Below are 18432 nucleotides of genomic sequence, written 5' to 3' on the forward strand. Positions count from 1 at the left end.
CTTTGCTGCATTGGCGAGGCAGAGCCACAGGCTGACCTGACCCAGCGCTGGCACCGCTGTGCTCCCAGAGGGTGTCAGGCTGGATGGCTTCCAGAGGCTCCTACTCCTGCCAGCATTGCTCTGCTTCTTTGCATTAATGCAGAAAGATTTCTGGACACAGCCACGAGGGAGTAATAAATAGTGGTGACTGAATTTGGAAAGGTAGCTTCAGTTATCAAAGCAGTGAAGATACAGACAGCCCTTTTAAGTATTGTATATAAACGGGAGCAGGGAGAAGCACCATATGTATTAAAATCCCAGCAGAATTTACACAAAATAAGGGTGACCTGATTTTGGCAGTGTGCTGTTTGGCTTTCAGAATGAATTATTGTAAAAACACAGGAATTAGGGAAAATAGGGATTGAACTAATGAAGTAAGAAATATGAGGGATTGCCAGGGATGTGGAAAAGCCCAGCAGAAAACATTAAGAGACAGCATGAATGGAAACAACAAACTTTTCACCCATTAAGTGCAGTTACAAGAGGGATAAAATGTGCTGCAAAGCAAAACTGATGGACTAAAACAAATCTGGCTAAATTACTGATCAAGGCAAAGTTTTGCCCTAGAACGTATGAAAGCAAAGTGTTACAATTCTGCTATTAATATTGTTGTTCTACTAATTATGCAATACATATCAATAAAGATTCCTTTTGTGCTAGGCAATTCCTGTGGATCCTATGATCTTCATAAGAATTTTCATTTAGCAGGAATATTCCATGCCTTTTTTTCTAACTATTTTTTTTCATGCTAATAGAGTATTCATATGACAGTACAGCTCTTACTAATCTAAGGATTTAATAAAAGGTTTAATTGCAGAGGCATTTTTCTGAAAAGCAGAGGGATATTTATTTGCTCCTCAAATAGCCATGAGGAAAGTTAAATTAAGAGGTTTATAGTATGAGATTTATATTGGGTTTAAAGGATAGCTGGCCACTTCAGCAGAAGTGGGTTTGAATAATCAGTGAAGAAGTAAAGAATTGCTTCATTTGTTGCAGACAAGTCAGAAATTCAAGCCTTTGGGAAGCTTGGAAATTAGCTTGAAGTAACATTTGAGTTCAGCTTCTGTCTGATAACCGCCTCTCTGATGGGTGATGTGACTGTATGGTGCAAAATGCATCTTTGTGATGTGGGAGTCTCAGTGAAGTCCCAAACCTGTTCACCTTGACTTGCTCCTCATTAGTGAGAATGAAAGCCTTACAGTCTCTCTGATAAGAGGAATGTGGGGGTCAACATCCAGCCAGCAGCACATCAGAGCGCCTGGTCTGTGCTGGTGAGGGCTGTCGCCGTCTGTGCTGGGGCAGCGCACTGGACTTGGTGCTGCACATGTCAGAGTCTGCTGCAGCAGCAAAACCCAGGAAAGCTGCCTTAGTCTGGTTGCCTCTGCAACCAAGTATCTGTGGCAGACATTAGATTTTCCCTATAAAAATGTCTCTCTTGTCAGAATGGTATAAAGAATCCTAATGTAAATGAGACTCAACCCACATTGCACACTACAGTACTGCTGATTTGTTACAAAAGGAAGCACTGCTGTTCAACACTGTGTTAATGAGTGGTGAGATGTATTCATTTTGAAGTGGGGAAAGGATGCCAAAGCAATTGATCAGGAAACAAGGAAAATTAAAAAGATGTATTTCTTATAAAGCAATGTTAAATAGGGGCAGTAGGCTCTGGCTGCAGCTCTATAAAATTTAGATTTACTCTTCATTAAGGAAAACAACATAAGCTTTTTTTGTTGTCACCTAAATTGATACCAGAAGTGTCATTTAATGAATCATAATTGGTTTTCTTAGATCTAAACTAGATAGGAAAACAAAACTGCAAAACCTCAGTAGTGTGGGCCATGGAAACCTGATATTTTACCCTACAAATTCTCAAGATTTTGTTCTGTTGGCAATTGTCATTCTGAGATTCTGTTCTCAATCGCTTTTGGAATGCAAGTTGCAAATTCCAGCCTGATTTTTATTTAATTTCATACTTTCATATGGTAGTGGTAATCAGAGTCAGAACTATGCTTGTAAGACCAGGCAAAAGTAGGAAGTCATGATGTACAGCACTTGAGATTTATGTAGCTGATAATAACACTTGTGAAACACCGAAGGGAAACAAAGGCATTTCTTACTATGGTGACAATAGGGCAGTGATGGCTTTGAGAACCTGGATATTTCTAATGATTCAAAACAGTCAGAAAATATTTCAAGCCTTTGAAATAATCCAGAAAGCTTGAATTCCTCATGTAAGGAAAATAGTGGCTATCCTAAGTTATTGCTTTTCTTAATCAAACTTTTCATTTGTTTCTTTTAAAACTTTCATTAAGAAAAAGGAACTGACATGATTCAGATGTCTGCTGTTTCGTCAATATGGGCTGCTTTGGAATCCTTCTCAGAACAGCCAATTAAGCAGATTTTTTCTATGTGGTTAGGAACTTCTACAATTCTGCACTCTGGTTCATCTCCCCCATTTAAGCATGTGCTGTTTTGCTGAAAACTCCTCATTCCTCTAGCCATCTCACCAACAGTTTCCTCCAGGCTACAATCTCCTTGTCTCACCTTTCAGCTATGTCTTTGATTTTTTTTCCCACTTCATTGGCTTTTTTGCAGTCACATTATTGCTTTTAGGAAAAGTCTCCTTGGCACATGCCTGGGGTGTTCTTGCACTTTGCATCCTCTCATGTCATTGCGCCATTCCTCTCCCCATTCTTCCATCTGCACATTCAGAAATCAATCAGCACCAATTACCCACTACATCTACAGGGGTTCAGAGCTGCAGTTTTGAAAGAAAAATTGTGGGGGAGTTCAGATTTCAAAGGGGGTCTCATTCTGCTGGATCAATTTGGACTGAGAACATTGGAGTGACTTACTATTCACTTAAATGAATGCTCCCACCAGTCAATAGCTGAATAACTCAAACCTTGTATGACACATTTCATTTCCAACCAGTAAAATGCCTACTTTGACCTCTCTGGAAAATGCTAAATGGCATCAGCAAAAGCAAGGGAAGGCTGTTAATTTTATTATCATCATTGCTGGCAAATAAAGCACTGGAGAAATATAAAGGTTTGTGTTCACAATCTGGCATATTCAAATAATGCAGATGCTATCACAGAAAATTATTTAAATGCCTAATCAGCCTATAGCCCCAAATAATAAGATATTAAGCCAAGGAATCTTTGGGGTCACATTGATTTGTTTAATAGTTGATGCATATCATAAAATCACAGCAAGCAAACAGAATTGATTTAGGGCTGCTATTTATGGAGATCAGCTCACTGGGAGCTGTAACCATTCAGTCTCCTGGAGGACTGTCTCATGACAAACTTCTGTGATTACTTACCCTGTTTGTGGCACCAAGAGATTTGTACCACTCTGCTTTCCTGGTAAACTTTATGATCTTGCTTCTTTGCTTACTGTCAGCAGATCATAAAAGAGTTTCTTATTGTGGGAAGTCCAGCTTGAATAAAGAGAAAATAAAATTCAGGAAATTAGGAAAGCAAATTTTGAGAAGACTGGAAGTCTGGGGAGATGAAAGCAGACCACTAGAGCATGTTGTTCTTAGCACACACCTAGTGCTTAGGAACTCACACATCACTAATAACAGACATATTTTAAAAGCAGTGCAAACTTCTAGTCCATGGTTCTCTCAGATAATTTTGGAGGCTTCTTGAAAATTTTGAAAATTGACTTGTCATTAAAACAAATATGAAATGCAGAATTTTATAAACAACAGAAAAGGTGTGTCTGGTATACTGCATTATCTTGCCTTTGAAACCCAGCCATAGGAGAGATGTTGTAATGGGATTTACTGCTTGTCTAACTTGGGAAAAGGATAATGTGCACTTGTTCTTTTAAGTTGTGTGCCACACCAGAAATGTTAAAACATCCAGTAGAAGCATTTAAAAAATACATTCTTTGAACTGCAGTTTGCAAAAACAACAGTTGGTGGCACTTTGAAACAATTTTTATTTCTAAATGCATTTGCTTATTGTAGGTGTGTACAAGATTACATTAATATTAAATTACTGTTCTACAGTGATTCAGATTAGGCTAACGATACAGAACTTATCAGCTGTCTCTGCATGGAACACAGGCAGCTTGCTTAAACTGAATCTGAAATCTGCATTTGTTAAAAACAGGGGAAGGTGTTCAGGGAGATTAATTCTTAAAAAGAGTCACAGAGAAATTACCAGAAGACAAATAATGGCAAATGGAAAGCAGAAAGTCACTGCAATCAGCATGGCTTGCTCTGGTCTGCAGAGGCACTGTGGCCTGAAGCAGTATCACACGTTTCTGTGGGCAGCTTGCTCTCACTGGGTTTACATTTTGAACAGGTTTTTGCCATGGCATTGATGTGCATGGTATGTAACATGTATACATTTCTGTTTCAACCAGCACCCACCAGGTAAATAGGCATTTCCCAGGATTTTAATATCCAAGCAATGTGAGGATGAAGAACAGAGAGAGACTGCCATGGCCATTCCAGGAGAATCGAGCATTTATCTCTGGTGATCCTATCAACCAAGTGAAATCACACCACCTGCACAGGAACTGCAATGTGTTTGATGTCACAGAGGAAACCTGGGCATTACTGGAGAAAACCAGTGGTTTGAAAGATATTCTCTCTCTGTTATCACACACCATGTCTGAATAAGTGACATTTATAGTAGCTGACAAGCAAAACCTCTTTCCTTAGAGATTATATACAAGCCTTTCTTCCACGAGTCAGTTTCTTTTGAGCCATTTCAATTCCATAAGGGGTACATCACCAGTTGGTCACAAAAAAAGCCCTGAATACCAGGATGGCTTGCTGCATTAGCTGTGGCCATTTGTTTAAAGGACAGAAAGACCAGACTACAGCTGATACTTGGCAATCTTTACAGCTTGGGCAGAGGCATTTCAGTGCCTTCTGTTTTGTCTCTAATTCTTGCATATTGGAAATGAGAAGTCTCTGTCAACAGAGGGTAAGGAATTTGGAACCACTGCTGTTGCAGATGATTTCTGTTTGCCATCTTGGCCCTGAATATGTTGGTCTTAACAGTATAATCCATAAGTGATTCTTACTTAGTTTACTAAATTACATGTTTTCCAGTTATTAGTAGCTCTTTATATTGGCCACTTTACGTTCTGTGGCAAAATGTTTTGCTCAGCTTCTGACATGTTGCTTGATGCATTTACTAATATGGTCTTTCCTGGGAATGTTTTGCATTTCTCCCATTTGATTACATGAGGCTGCACTGATGGGAGAGCTTGCAATATCCAGTATGCTAAGCCAAACCTCCTTGTTGTGAACAGTAATGCTGCCTGGCATTCTAAATTTTCTGTAATGTTCTGCTAGATTGGGTGTAAGTGTGAGCTAAATACTGATTTGAAGTGTTTACTTTCATATACTTCCGTGTTCCTCAGCTTTTGCAATGTTCTTACTTCAGCTGCATTCACGTGGTGCTTAGGCAGCCCAGCACTGCCTACAAGTTTTGTGCCTTAGTAACTTTCTGAGTCCTTGACATCCCCCACTCCCCTACCTGCAGCAGTATTCTTCTTGCAGTCTGGGAGCATAGCTCTGCTTCAGTTTGAGATAATGCTTTGAGGCTCTTTTAAACAGTTCTCTCCAGTGCCTAATTCAGGAATGTGTACCTGGACCAAAAAAAGTGTTCTTTGCTGATGCTAATGTGCTGATGCTGATGCTGTTCTCTTACATGCCTGATCTTGTGCTTGCAGAGGGCTCAGGAATCTTTGTTTAGGTATTTTGTAAACCTGCATGCATAGCTAATCAATTTTCACACACTGCTGCTTTCAGTTCAGGTGTGGATGCAGAAATACCTATTTTCTGACTTTTACCTGCAGATAACTTATTACCCACTCTTTATCTTGGCTGCTAACTGAGGTAGTAATTTTGGGCTCAGCAGTTACTCTCCTTCCCTTACATTTCTGACCTGCAGGCTTGATTGTTTTTATTATGCTAGATATAATTCTTTTGCTCACATTCTCTCTTTGAACTGCTGTATCAGTTGTACAACTGTGTACCTGTTATTAATGCCGGCTCTGAAGTGCCTGTAGATGTAAATCAGTGTCCCCTCCAGGGATTTCTGTCTTTATATTAAATGAACTGGATCACGTTCCTCCTCCTTTTATCCCTATTTTCTCTTTGTCCTTTCTTTTCGTTCCTTCCTCCCTAGGCCAGGTGCCAAAAATGCTGGAGAGGCAGTATCTCAGCTATCAGCTTAAATTGTCAAACTGGCATCCACCTCTTTCATTTCAGGGAGCACTGTGATTGAAATTCCTTTTATTTTAGGCAGTGGTAGTATTTTAAACTCACAACTATCTAAAGAATTGGCGATAATGCTGCACTGCTTTGCTGTGAAGGGGTGGTTACAGACCAAGTGAGGAAATGTTTGCATAAATACTATGTAGGCAGATTCCCACCTAGAAAAAGCCGCTGTTTCTGCCAAAATATTCAGAATCTCTCTGGCATCCACCACAAGACAATTGTCAGACTTTATTGGTCTGATCAGAAAAGGCTTTTGCTTTCATTTGGTGCCAGCATATTTCCCTGACAGTGATGTGAGAGGTGACCAGATGTGTTTGTTGACCATGGAGATGCCTACGCAGGGAATCTCTTCCCTTTTTCTTCAGCAGAGGTGAGTGGAAGTCTGCAGTTGCTCCCAAGGAGGATGGGTAGACAGCGTGCTTGGTTTTCATGACCTTTCCAGGCTGCATGGGCTGGCATGAATGCTTAATCATTGCAGGTGACAGATTGGGGGAGCCTGGGCTTTGCTCTGGAGCCAGAGCTCTGAGATGAGAACCCCGTGTCCCAGCTGGGGAGGCTTAGCTCGAACTACTCTTTGTGCCACACTTCTCTCTTTTTATCAACAAGGCTAAAAATCAGGGATTTCAGGGACACAGGAGTCCAAATTTCCTGTTTAGCATTTTGTTAACTAGTTAACAAGTAAACTCTGACTCTTTATTTACAAAACCAGAGAAACTTTTATTAACTTGCTGCACACTTCTGTTTTGTCAGGCGTTTGGGGATAATAGCAGGGGAGAGGAGACAATATAAAATCTAACATTTCTATTGGATCTGGCTGTGCTTGTTTGTGGCTAACTTCCAGATGTGAATGTTCAAACTGTGGGTCTGCAGTGGGGGGATATGCTTAGTTTTGTTCTAAAGATGGAGTATTATAAAGAAAGTAGGACACATGTGACAAATGCTTCAGTCCTTAGAATGTTTTCCTTTTTCAATTGTTATCAACTAATCAAGAATATTCAGAAGCCTAGGGATGAGGCTAGAAGGGGAATGCTGACTGGACACAAAGATGGGACTGGTTTGCCTCAGATAACCCAAGCAATGATTTGCAGCCTGAGTTATTGGCAAGGAGAGCAGTGAGGCTCAGTGTTACCTGGGAGTGGTGTCTGAGGGCTGACTGTGGTGTTGCTGACCTTAACAAAGAAAGTTTCCTTACACCGTACTAAATGTGTTGAAGTTTTTCAGACTCCAAAAAGTGAAATGTCATCTCTTTTGATTTGTTAATGGGGAATTGCTGCACAGCATGTCTCATAAGCAGTATATCAAGTGTCACAAAGCACTCTGAATGAGAGGGAAAGTAGAATTATCCTTTGGCAGATGGAGCCATTGGGCAACTGAGCAATTCTCATGTAGGAAAATCTTTGTACAGAGTCAACATTGATTGGTTTGTTTGGTTTCAGAGTGAAAAGATTTTCTCAACATTCACATTTTTTGCAGAAGTGATACTTTCTCAGCCAACTCATTAGCTGTTGTGTTCTCTGCCTGAAAATATCTATTTAAACTCTTTGTTGCACCCTCCCAGCAACCTGTTCTGATGCATAGCTCCCTCCCAGGTGATACCAGAGATGTGTTTGCCTTTTGCAGATCCTGGAATGAAATACAGAGCTCTTTTTCTATTTCATTACGAATGCAGCTGCCAAGGCCAGCATCTTCATTACCCCACTTTTGCATACATGAATGCTAAATCCATTATTTATAGGCAAATTTCTGATGATAACTATTTGTTTGTCATTGGTGGAAATTTGCCTATGTGATCCCTCAGAAACAGATTGGCATTATATAACATTATATAACCACCTAAGCAGCTGTAATACTATCAGAACACGTGTGCACAGCAGCTCCAAACAAATGAAAACATTTTAATGGAACATTTATTTTCAGGTAGTAGCACATGTTACAGTGGTGTGTCTGAAAGTATTAACAGCTGACTTACGAGGTGATATGTTTTTATCACTTAGGTTTTGGATCCAGTCTTAATTGCCTGCTAATGTCAAGAAGACAAGCCGCTAATGTTGTGCCAGTAAAATAACACAAAGAAGTAATAACTGATTCCTTTAGGTGGTCATACATTAAAAACAACTAGAACAGCTTCTTCCAAAACAGAAAACTGTGTATGGAATGTGTAGACCTAGCCTTAGAAAACATGCTCACAGGTCCTGTTGTCTCATCTGCAAAGGATTTCCTACCTGGGGGAGCAGTGGCCCTGTCACTGAGGGCGGCTCATGAGTAAAGGGCTGAGTGATATGCAGTTGTCTCTTGTCTATCTAAAACCCAATCAAGCAAATAAACAACATATTTGCATAGAAGAAGGCTCTTAAAAAACCCAACTAAACCCAACTAACCCAACCCAAACAAAAACCCCACACACATATGAACAATATTATGAATACTTTTAACCCTGTTGAGCCCAAAAGGTCAACAAAAAAAAAAAACCCAAACAAAAAAGCTTCTGATGTCTCTAAAAAAGGCTTTTGCAGACACAGACAGATTTTTCATTTCACTTGTCTACCTGGGTGAAACAGTCACTCAAAAATGGGATCAATGACTTTAATCAATATCTCACCCAATATTGTGAGAGGTCATCTATCATTGTCTCCCAGCACTTGGGTAATTTGCAAACAGACATTCCTTGTGCTGGAGTCATGCCCAGAGGGCTTCAGCAGGAAGGGAATACCTCTCTGTTGGTCAAGCACAAAATAAAAAAGTCCACACTTACTGCTGGAACAGGAACGAGCTGTGACAGGAGTAAAACACAGGCACCAAAGGCTTGAGAGGGAAGGGGTGAGTGAACGTAATGGCAGAGAAATGGCAGAGTGAGGCAGAGCCTCTGAGCCACTGTTCCCTGGGGCTGAGGAATGGCTGTAACGGGGGCAGCTCACTAGAGGACCAAAGCTGTCTCCAGCACCTAAAGCAATTAGTAGATTTTTCAGAAGAACTGGTGCCTGAATGTTTCTGAAAATCTCCTCATAACATGAGTGTGGAAGCCACAACCTCCTGAGTTCTACAAACATGGCTGTTGCTTAGCTGTTGACATGGAAGCTAAAGCCACCCTAAAGACTCTGTTTAGGAATGGCTGTTTGCAGTGTTTGTCAGTGCATGTTTCTCCTCCGTGTCCAATACCAGACCCTGTTGTGTCCTAAACATGGGAATTATTGATGTCATCAAAGGTTAATAGCTAAAGAAATATTTTCATTATTAAGTAAGTACCTCCAGCTGAAAAGCTGTTAATCATATCCCAGGAGAGCTTGCCAGCTTGCATTTTTGAGGATGCAAGGAAATGTTATTGCCTAGTTTTTATGTCACTGGGCAATGAGAATGGGTGTCTTACTATTTTATATAGTGTTCAGATATGAAATATAGCCAGACCTCTCTTGAAGTGTTACTCTGGTTTGATACAAATTTCAGGAAAATGGCATAAATTTATTATAGTCCATATATACAGGAAATTCTGATCTTTGATCAGGGTATTAAATTGACTCATGTACCGAGGGAAAACAAAATGTTTGCAAAAGATGATAAAAAATGAAATTAAATTGAGGTTCACAGGATGGGATGGATTTCAAGGCTGGGAGATAAGAATTTAAACATTACAACCTGAATATTATATTAATAATTAATATTATATTAATAAATATTATATTATAATTGCTTTAAGTATAGCATATCTGGCATAGTGGTTTGTTGCTTTGCTTTAGGAATACATTTAATATCTTAATTGTCTCCTGACCAATATTTTCAGTGAAATCAACATGAGAACATCATCAGAAAGGAATCTAAAATAGTACAATCCTTTTCATCAAATGCCATGAAATGTTTATTATCTATACTGTGTGCAAGTACATCTGCACACAATATAGATCTGACTGTCACCAGGATGCAGATACACCACAGGATAGATAATAAAATTGTTTGAGTTACCTTGTCTCCCAATTCCTCATTAAACATTTCTTCTTTTATGGAGAAATCTTCTGTAAAACTGCAGAAATCTTCTGTAAAACTGCAGAAATCTTCTGTGATGCATCTTATGTGATGTTGTTATGATCCAAGTTCAGAATTTATGGCAATGAACTATTGACCCTTCTGGATCATCCTGAATATTGAAATATAGCTCATAAGGCTTACATGTGCTTAAATTTCTTCAACAAGTATGAGATACTGCCAAAGCACCACTACCTCCTCTGCACAGATTGCAAGAATTTTATCTTTCTTTACATTCATTGAGGGTAAATAAAGCTGTGATACATTGCAAATAAGGAATTATTGTGGCAAATCCATCAGCTGAATCTTTGGCTCACAGGCATAATTATATTCCAACAATTATATAAGCTGAACTGGACTTATTTCTATTGAAAAGTTACAAATAAAAAACAGATGCAAAAGAAAGCAGATAATAGAACACATACTCTTTAAAGTCAGTGTGAATGTGAATGTGCGATAGTGAATGGACTATGAATATCTGTCTCTTGGATTCTCAAATACATTACATTCATAAGTAAGTTATGCCTGTGAGTTATTGCTGTTCTAGTAAATTCTATAGGAATCTTTTGTCAAATTGTTTAAATTAGTCTATCAATTAAATGCTGTCAAGTTTAGGTGCTGTTAAAACCTCTAAGCCTAAACAGTTGATCAAGTCCTGGGCTCAGTTTGGCAAGGGAGTCTACTCTGAACCTTATGATACAACAGGAGAGCCTCCCTTATTCCTTTTTATCCTTACTCTTTGCCATCCTTACCCCTTTTTCTATCCCCAGACTCCACATATATCCTTTTAGGTTTTTTTTTTTGTTCAGATTGATTGATTTCAGTCTGACCATTTTAGTCTGATTTTTCTCTATGTGCTTTAACCATGTTTAAGTAATAGAGTGAACTTTGCCAATGAATTTTGTAATACTTTCCCTTTAATATTAAACCTGCTTTTGCTGATACCTTTGCTGGGGATTCTTTGAGCAACCTAAAATACTCATTCACAACAGTCTTAAAATCCCACATGGTTTTTCAAAATAGAAGCTCTTTACAATGCATCTATTAAAGCCTTTTCAAGGTTAATGAATGGAAGACTGAATCTACATCCCAGTCCTGGTCCAAGATGCCAACTCAAGTTAACATTGTTAATCTCCTGTCAGTTTGCATCTCCTAAAACATGAGGGTCAGTGTTAAAAGTGAGAATTCAGTTGTCTCCAAAACTGAGTAAATAACCCCAAATTGATGTTTGAATAATTCAGCAACTTTTTATAAAGAACTTTATTAAATACTTCCAGATATAGAAAACCCTTATGTACCATAAATTTAAATTGCCTAAGAAAATTTGCAACAAATATCATAAAACTCTTAAGAGAATCCTTCACCATTGCACCAACTTGTTGTTCAAGAGGATTTTGTTTGAGGAAGTTAGAGGTAAGAACTTTTTATTTAATCATGAAAAATTTATTGCAATGTTAACTACAAAGAGCCCACTCCTACTCCATAACCATTAAAATGCAGGAAGTCACCTATTCAATAATGCAGAATTGTTATGTATTAAAAATTTAAATCTATAAATATTAATAGAACACAGGTCAGTCTCTTAACGAACAGAGGTAGCTGTACACACAGCTATTGTTGTAAGCCTTAAGGGGTGTACATTAGTTATGACATAGAGAAAAACAGAGATGTTAAAAAGCAGTTGTCCAAAAAATGAAGTTTTGTTCCTTTTTTCAGATGAAAGACAAGGACAGTAAATCCTATACTAATCCCAGTGTCTGTGCTTGTCCTTTGGGAAGGCAAAGTTCCTACTTCAATCTAACGAGTCAAGGTGTTGGAGTCAGCTTTACAAGGGCATGGCATAAAGGTGTTTATAACTAACAGCAGCCAAAGTCACCTTCTGCAGCCTTGCTCCTTTACACCACTTTGGCTGTATCAAGAGGTCAAAGACACGATATTGCTTTTCAAGGCACTGAAAACACCCGGACAATGTGTGCCAAATGTATCCAACATCAACAGAAGAGGAGTGATTGCCATGAAGAAAACTCCCAGGTTTTCACAGCCTGAGATTTATAACCCCCAGGAAAGGGGAAGCTGAGTGGGTTGTGAGAGAGCTTTCAGTATCAGTATAAAGCAAACTTGAAGTACTGCAGAGGCACCACTAGCTTGTCAGCAGTGGATCCTGTTAGATGTAGTCAGCTCTTGCAGGAGATGTTTGTGGCCCTTCCCAGCCTAAACCAAACTGACATCCCTCAAGCCTCTCCAGCTCAGCCAGGGTAGCTAGTTAGCAACACAGGTTGGGTGGTGGCCTGCATGAAAAGCACAGATGTGACCTGACAGCCAAGCAGAGCTTGGGCAGCATGCGCAGCACAGGGCTGTCCAGGCTGTGTCTGGAGAAACGTGTTTGCTTTACTGGCAGCTCTCAGCCACTCTAGGAAACCACTTGAACGTGGCCATGTTTTTTCATAGCCTTATCTGTGTCTGCCACACCGTGTAATGCTGCAAATGCAGGAAGACACAAATGTCTGCTGCCTGCAGCTGAAGGGTGAGGTGTGGGGGGCTGAGGGACAGGGAACAGGGCACAGGTCCTGGGACAGCTCCTGGGGACAAGTCTGCTGTTTGAGAAATAGAAAGAGAAACAGCAGTAGACAGACCACTGGTCTGTCCAAGGAGGGCATCTTTCATGTTCTTATTTCCATCCCTTGCCTGATCCAAGATATCCTTCCCCAGTTTTGTAAGAATACAAAATGCAAAAATGGAAGCATTTTTCTTTTTCTTACAGACTGTCTGTTCTTCCTCCTGTCCCCTTTAGGTAGAGCAGTAAGAAACTACAGGCTAGAGCATAGGAATAATTCTCCAACACACCACAGGGAAAGCTGATCATCTCACATGCATTGTTTTTGGCACCACATCAGGAAGGCACATCTGTCTTCACCATTCCTCACAGAGGCAGTGTTGAACACTCCACACTGCTCTGCAGGGTGCTCCTTCAGCCCTGCTCTCTGAGGGAGCACACGAGGCCAGAGGACCCATGCCATGGCCTCTCTGCTTCAAAGCATGATTTAATATTAGGCTTAATTCAATTTTAGACTAATGACAGTCATAAATAGTATCACAAGAACAGTGAAATGAGGAAAATACAAACTTGGGGGAGACAACACTTCAGTTAATGAAATGTTTTGAATTAGAAATAGTGGCTGGAAATAGAATGTTTGTTAGGCAATCTGGGCCGATTTAGAGATACTGTATTTAGTTGAGTCTGAAAGTGAAAAGCAATTTCCTAGCTGTGTGTTTGTCCTAAACTTCTTCATCTGCATTTCTAAGGGCTCTTGATACACTACTTTGTTGAATGCTCCCTGCTTTTAATGATGTGACAGCTCTGAAAAAGATTGATGGTTGCTATTAATATATAGGAGAACATACAGGTCCCATCTGTATATCTGAGTGTTTCAGAAGAGAAATGGAATAGATTTGGCCACATAGAAACAGAATAGGCACTGCTGCAGCTAGTGCCAGATCTCCATTCTCCTGAAATTTTGTCCCTCTTAGGATGACTATTTCTAACCCATTGTGACATTTATCCTATTTCTGATTCCAGTTTTTTGAACTCTGTAACACGAATGCTAAACATGGTACATGAGCTGTTCTAACTTGGACCTTGGCAGGAGAAAGAATTCAGGATGTAGAAGTAGTTAATAATTTTGTAGTACAAGATTAAGTAGTCTGTTAGACAGGAAGAGATCAGCAAAGCACTTCTTATTGATTTTATATGAACAAGCCAACTGTATTCATTTGTAACTAGCATCTGTGCAATAAAAGATACAAAAAGAACATAAAAACCTGTTATTTTGTATGTTTTACCCTGGATTGCACCCAGGGCTTCTCAGTTTGTTCCACTTCACTATTCATTTTCACACACTTGGGTTCATACCATCCCATGTAACTGTGCTTGATTAACACCACTGCCATTCTTTATTTCATCATCTCTTTTAATTTACTAGGCTTTTTATTCTTTCATCAAGTAATTGGATCCTGTCTTTCTTTCTTGATTTTCAGTATTATCTTCTAGAAGCACTGAACCTGGTTGTTCCTTATGCCTCACTTCTTGGCCTCATTGTCTTTTTTTCCCCTTCTTCTCCTCTTCATGACACATTGTGGTTTTTGGATATTAATGTTTGTCATATGTCTATTGTTGGACAATTAGAATTAATAAATCCAGCTTTATCATTCTGTGTGCACTCACACAAAGAGTGTGGGCATGGAAGCAAGGAGGATGTGGCTTTCCATTTATATATGGTGCTTTATGGACAGAAATTCCCCTATCTCTGGAAAGCAGACATATGCTTAGTGTTGGCTCCCTAGAGAGACTGAGAGTATTATCTGCGGAACCAAATTCCCTACTAGAAAAAACAGCAGTGGGATTGTTCCAGGAAAACATGCAACCTAGTGTCTGTGTGGTATTTCAAAAGTTCACATTTTTGCATTCTCAGCATTTATCCTGTCAGAAGAATACAGAGCATCTAACAAATACCAGTCTCAGTCTGTTGGGGCCAGTTGATGGCTTCAGTGATGAAAGTCCAATACTCTTTTGTCTCTTATGGGAGCTTTTGCCTAAGTGAACTATATTGTCCTTTAGCTAAAGGCAGTTTTATTAGTGCATGCCCACACCAAAACATCACCTAACACAAAGGAGAACATTGACTAAAGAGATAGGCTTAGTCTCCAAATCTACTTAGACTTGTTAGTGATGGCCACTCATTGTATTGACAGTTTTGTGTGGCTTTTGCTTCTGAGCCAGCATGGCATCTCCTCAGTATCTGCCCTGTCTTTGCAGGGTAACAGGGCATAGCTAAACTGTGCCTTGGGCATAGTGAGTTGTGTATTTCACTAGAAATCTTCATTTTAAAAAATCTGGATTTACAGTGACAAAAAGAAGCAAAACCAAAAAGTTACAATATAGGGTTATAAATACCAGGACATTTTATTTGTAAGACAAGAGAAGACGTGCTTACCTATGTGTCCTAGATACAGAGGCATAAATGCTGAAACTTTTGCATTTGAGCACATATCACAGCAACAAAAAGGAAATTCTGTGTGAGGAATATCAGTTGGTTTACCATATAATGGATTTTATTTAAAATATATCTGCAGTCCTCCATAGCACTCACAGTGATTTACAGGATTCCATTTATATGCTTTTTACAATTTACACTATTTGCTGTAAGCATTGAAAGTTGACTTGAAACTATTAACATCTATTTATCAGAGTATTTTTTGCAGAAGTCAGATGGTAGCTAATGCTTTTGGAAGAGATTTTTATCTATATACATAGCCATTCCTCAAGCAATATTCAGAGTTGATTCAAAAAACAAGAGAGAGAAGTGATTTCTTCTCTTTGTCATTTACCGTGAACAAAAAAGTCTATTGCATAATATGCAGCTACCAAGGCTTATTTGACCAGCACTGGTGATAATAAATGAGAAGGAGAACAAAAAACTCAGGTTGTCATCCATCTGCAATGGCATTTTTTAAATGGTTAAATATAAAGCCATTTAAACAATTTTGGCATTAGAAAAAAAGTCCCAGGGAGACAAAAAGGAAAAAAAGGCAAAAAAAAAAAAAAGGCAATGTAAAGCATGATAAAACCAGATTATTCCTTCCCTTCAATATCTGAAAGTAACATTCCAGCCATAGATCTATACTGTCAGAGAGAGGTAAAAGTTTTAAAAAAAAACTCATGTAGATTCTCAAGTACATTTATTTTTTAATGCTTTTGACAGAGATAAAGTGGTATTAGATTTCAATAAGCCAAACATTACAGTTTTGTCATGTCATATATACAATAAAGTATTCGAGTTTTTCAAAATAATACTATCAATTTACAGTTAGAGAAAATTTTACCATTAGAGTGAATTGACTTAGTCTATGAATGTATACTCTTGTAACAATGCTGATGATCTTCAACTCAATAATTGGATAGACATTAGATCAGCAAATAGGGATCCATGTCCATGGAACATGCTTTATGTATGTGTGTGTGTGTGTGTGCCATGCATGCACATCTTATATAATTTAGTTTCTTCAAAATGTAAATTAGTTGCTGTTCTCACAGGCACTATATCAGACTGCCTGATTAAGGATCCAAGAGGTTTTCCATTACAGAAATGATCTACATTCCTGTTTTCTCAGGGAGGAATCTAGACTGTGGTACACAATGGGACAAGCAACTAAATGTTGTGCTGGCCTCTAGAACAGGCTGGGTCATGCCTTTACTAAGCAGGCACTGCTTGTTCTGGAGTATAGCTTGGAATGTAGTCTGGTGTTCAGCTATGTGGGACTAACATCAAATTGTGCTTCCTGGGCTTACTGAAAACATACATGTAAGAAAGTTTAGTTCAACCTGATATGATACTGTGCTGATTGCCCAGCTCTTCTCTCAGCTGTACTACTCATATCACAGTATGACAACTGTTAGTGTGGTCTGACAGAATCTGTGCCACTACTGTAAATGCTTTGTTTTTCTGTGGATTGCAAAATTATTTATTGAGAAATTTAAGGGATAATTGCATATTAGATTTTATGCCTATCGATCATATAAATTTTAGCTCAGCTACAAATATATTTAAAATTTTCTGCATTTTAACTATAGATTAAAATGTCACTGAACAATTCTACCATTGTCTCAATTAGATGAACGTATTCCTGTTAGTCAGTTAAATAACTCTCGTATTGTGTAAATAACAATTGGCATACATTAATTCAAATCTTTAGGGAGGTATTACCATGAATAAAACCCCTTGGGAACATATCTCCCTGCTGTTGTGTTCACAATTCTTTAATTTCAATGACTTCTTATCTCAAAATTCAAGACAAAAGAGCTTGACTGAAGACATGTTAAGCTTCTAGAAAATCTAACCAATTTCAAAATGCTTAGAACTGGCCTTGCTAGTCACCTCTAATATTGTCACAGATTCATAGAAAATCAGAGTAGGAAAGACCTTCATGGGATCGTTTAGTCATTTAAAGAGAAGCAGAAGCTGCCACTGAGCTCAGTGACAGCAAATCGCACATTAGGAAATATAGTTCCTTGTGCTGAAAAATTATTCATTATAAATAAGTTTTTAGAGGGGTTGCATTTTTTGTTCCACAGGAAGAGATATTTCTCATTTTTCATTATTTACACTTTCTGTACTACAGAGTGGATGCAGTGTTTTTCCAGATGCCAGGTGCTTCCAGTCAAAACTACTTTTCCCTTCTAGCCAGCTGTAATCTTTCAGGATACCCCAGGGTCACAGCTGAGCTCTGCTTCTCAGAGAATTCTGTTAACCTACCCCAAGCATAGTCCTGGCTGTAAACATCCAATTTTGCTCATGTTTATGCTTGAGTGAGGAGCCCATCCACTTAACAGATGTGCTAATGAGGGAAAAAAAATGAAACACTGTTGACCAGTTGTCATGGTTTGACACTGGCCAAACGCCAGGCACCCACAAAAGCCTTTCACTCACCCTCCCCTGTTACAGATGGGCAGAAAATTTAATGACGGGTTCACGAGTTGAGATGAGGACTGGGAGAAAACACTCCAAGGGGAAAACAGGCTCATCTTAGAGCTACAAAGTGAGTTTATTACTAACAGAGTCAGAGGAGGAGAATGAGAATTAAAATAAACCCCTAAAAACACCTTTTTTCCCTCAACCCATTCCTCCTTATTGCAATAGCCCAGGGAGACAGGGCATGGGGGTTTGGTCAGTTCATCACCCAAGGTCTTCTTCTGCTGCTCTGGGAGAGCAGTCCTTGCCCTGTGAGACTGTGGGGTCCCTCCCACGGGAGGCAGCTCTCGGGAACTTCTCTGGAGTGGGTCCGACCTCACAAGCAGCAGTCCTCCCAAAATGGGCTGCAGGTGGGTCTCTGCATCCCCCATGGATCCCCACGGGCTGCAGGTGGGTCTCTGCATCCCCCATGGATCCCCATGGGCTGCAGGGGCCCAGCTGCCTCAGCAAGGTCTCACCATGGCCTGCAGAGAAATCTTGGTTCTGGAGCCTGGAGCACCTCCTGCCCCTCCTTCTGCACTGACCTTGGTGTCGCCATGTTGTTTCCCTCACATGTTCTCACCTCCTCCTCTTCTCTGACTCTGACTGGAATTA

This window comes from Zonotrichia leucophrys, chromosome 3 (assembly GCF_028769735.1).
Source record: "Zonotrichia leucophrys gambelii isolate GWCS_2022_RI chromosome 3, RI_Zleu_2.0, whole genome shotgun sequence".
Taxonomy (NCBI): Eukaryota; Metazoa; Chordata; class Aves; order Passeriformes; family Passerellidae; genus Zonotrichia; species Zonotrichia leucophrys.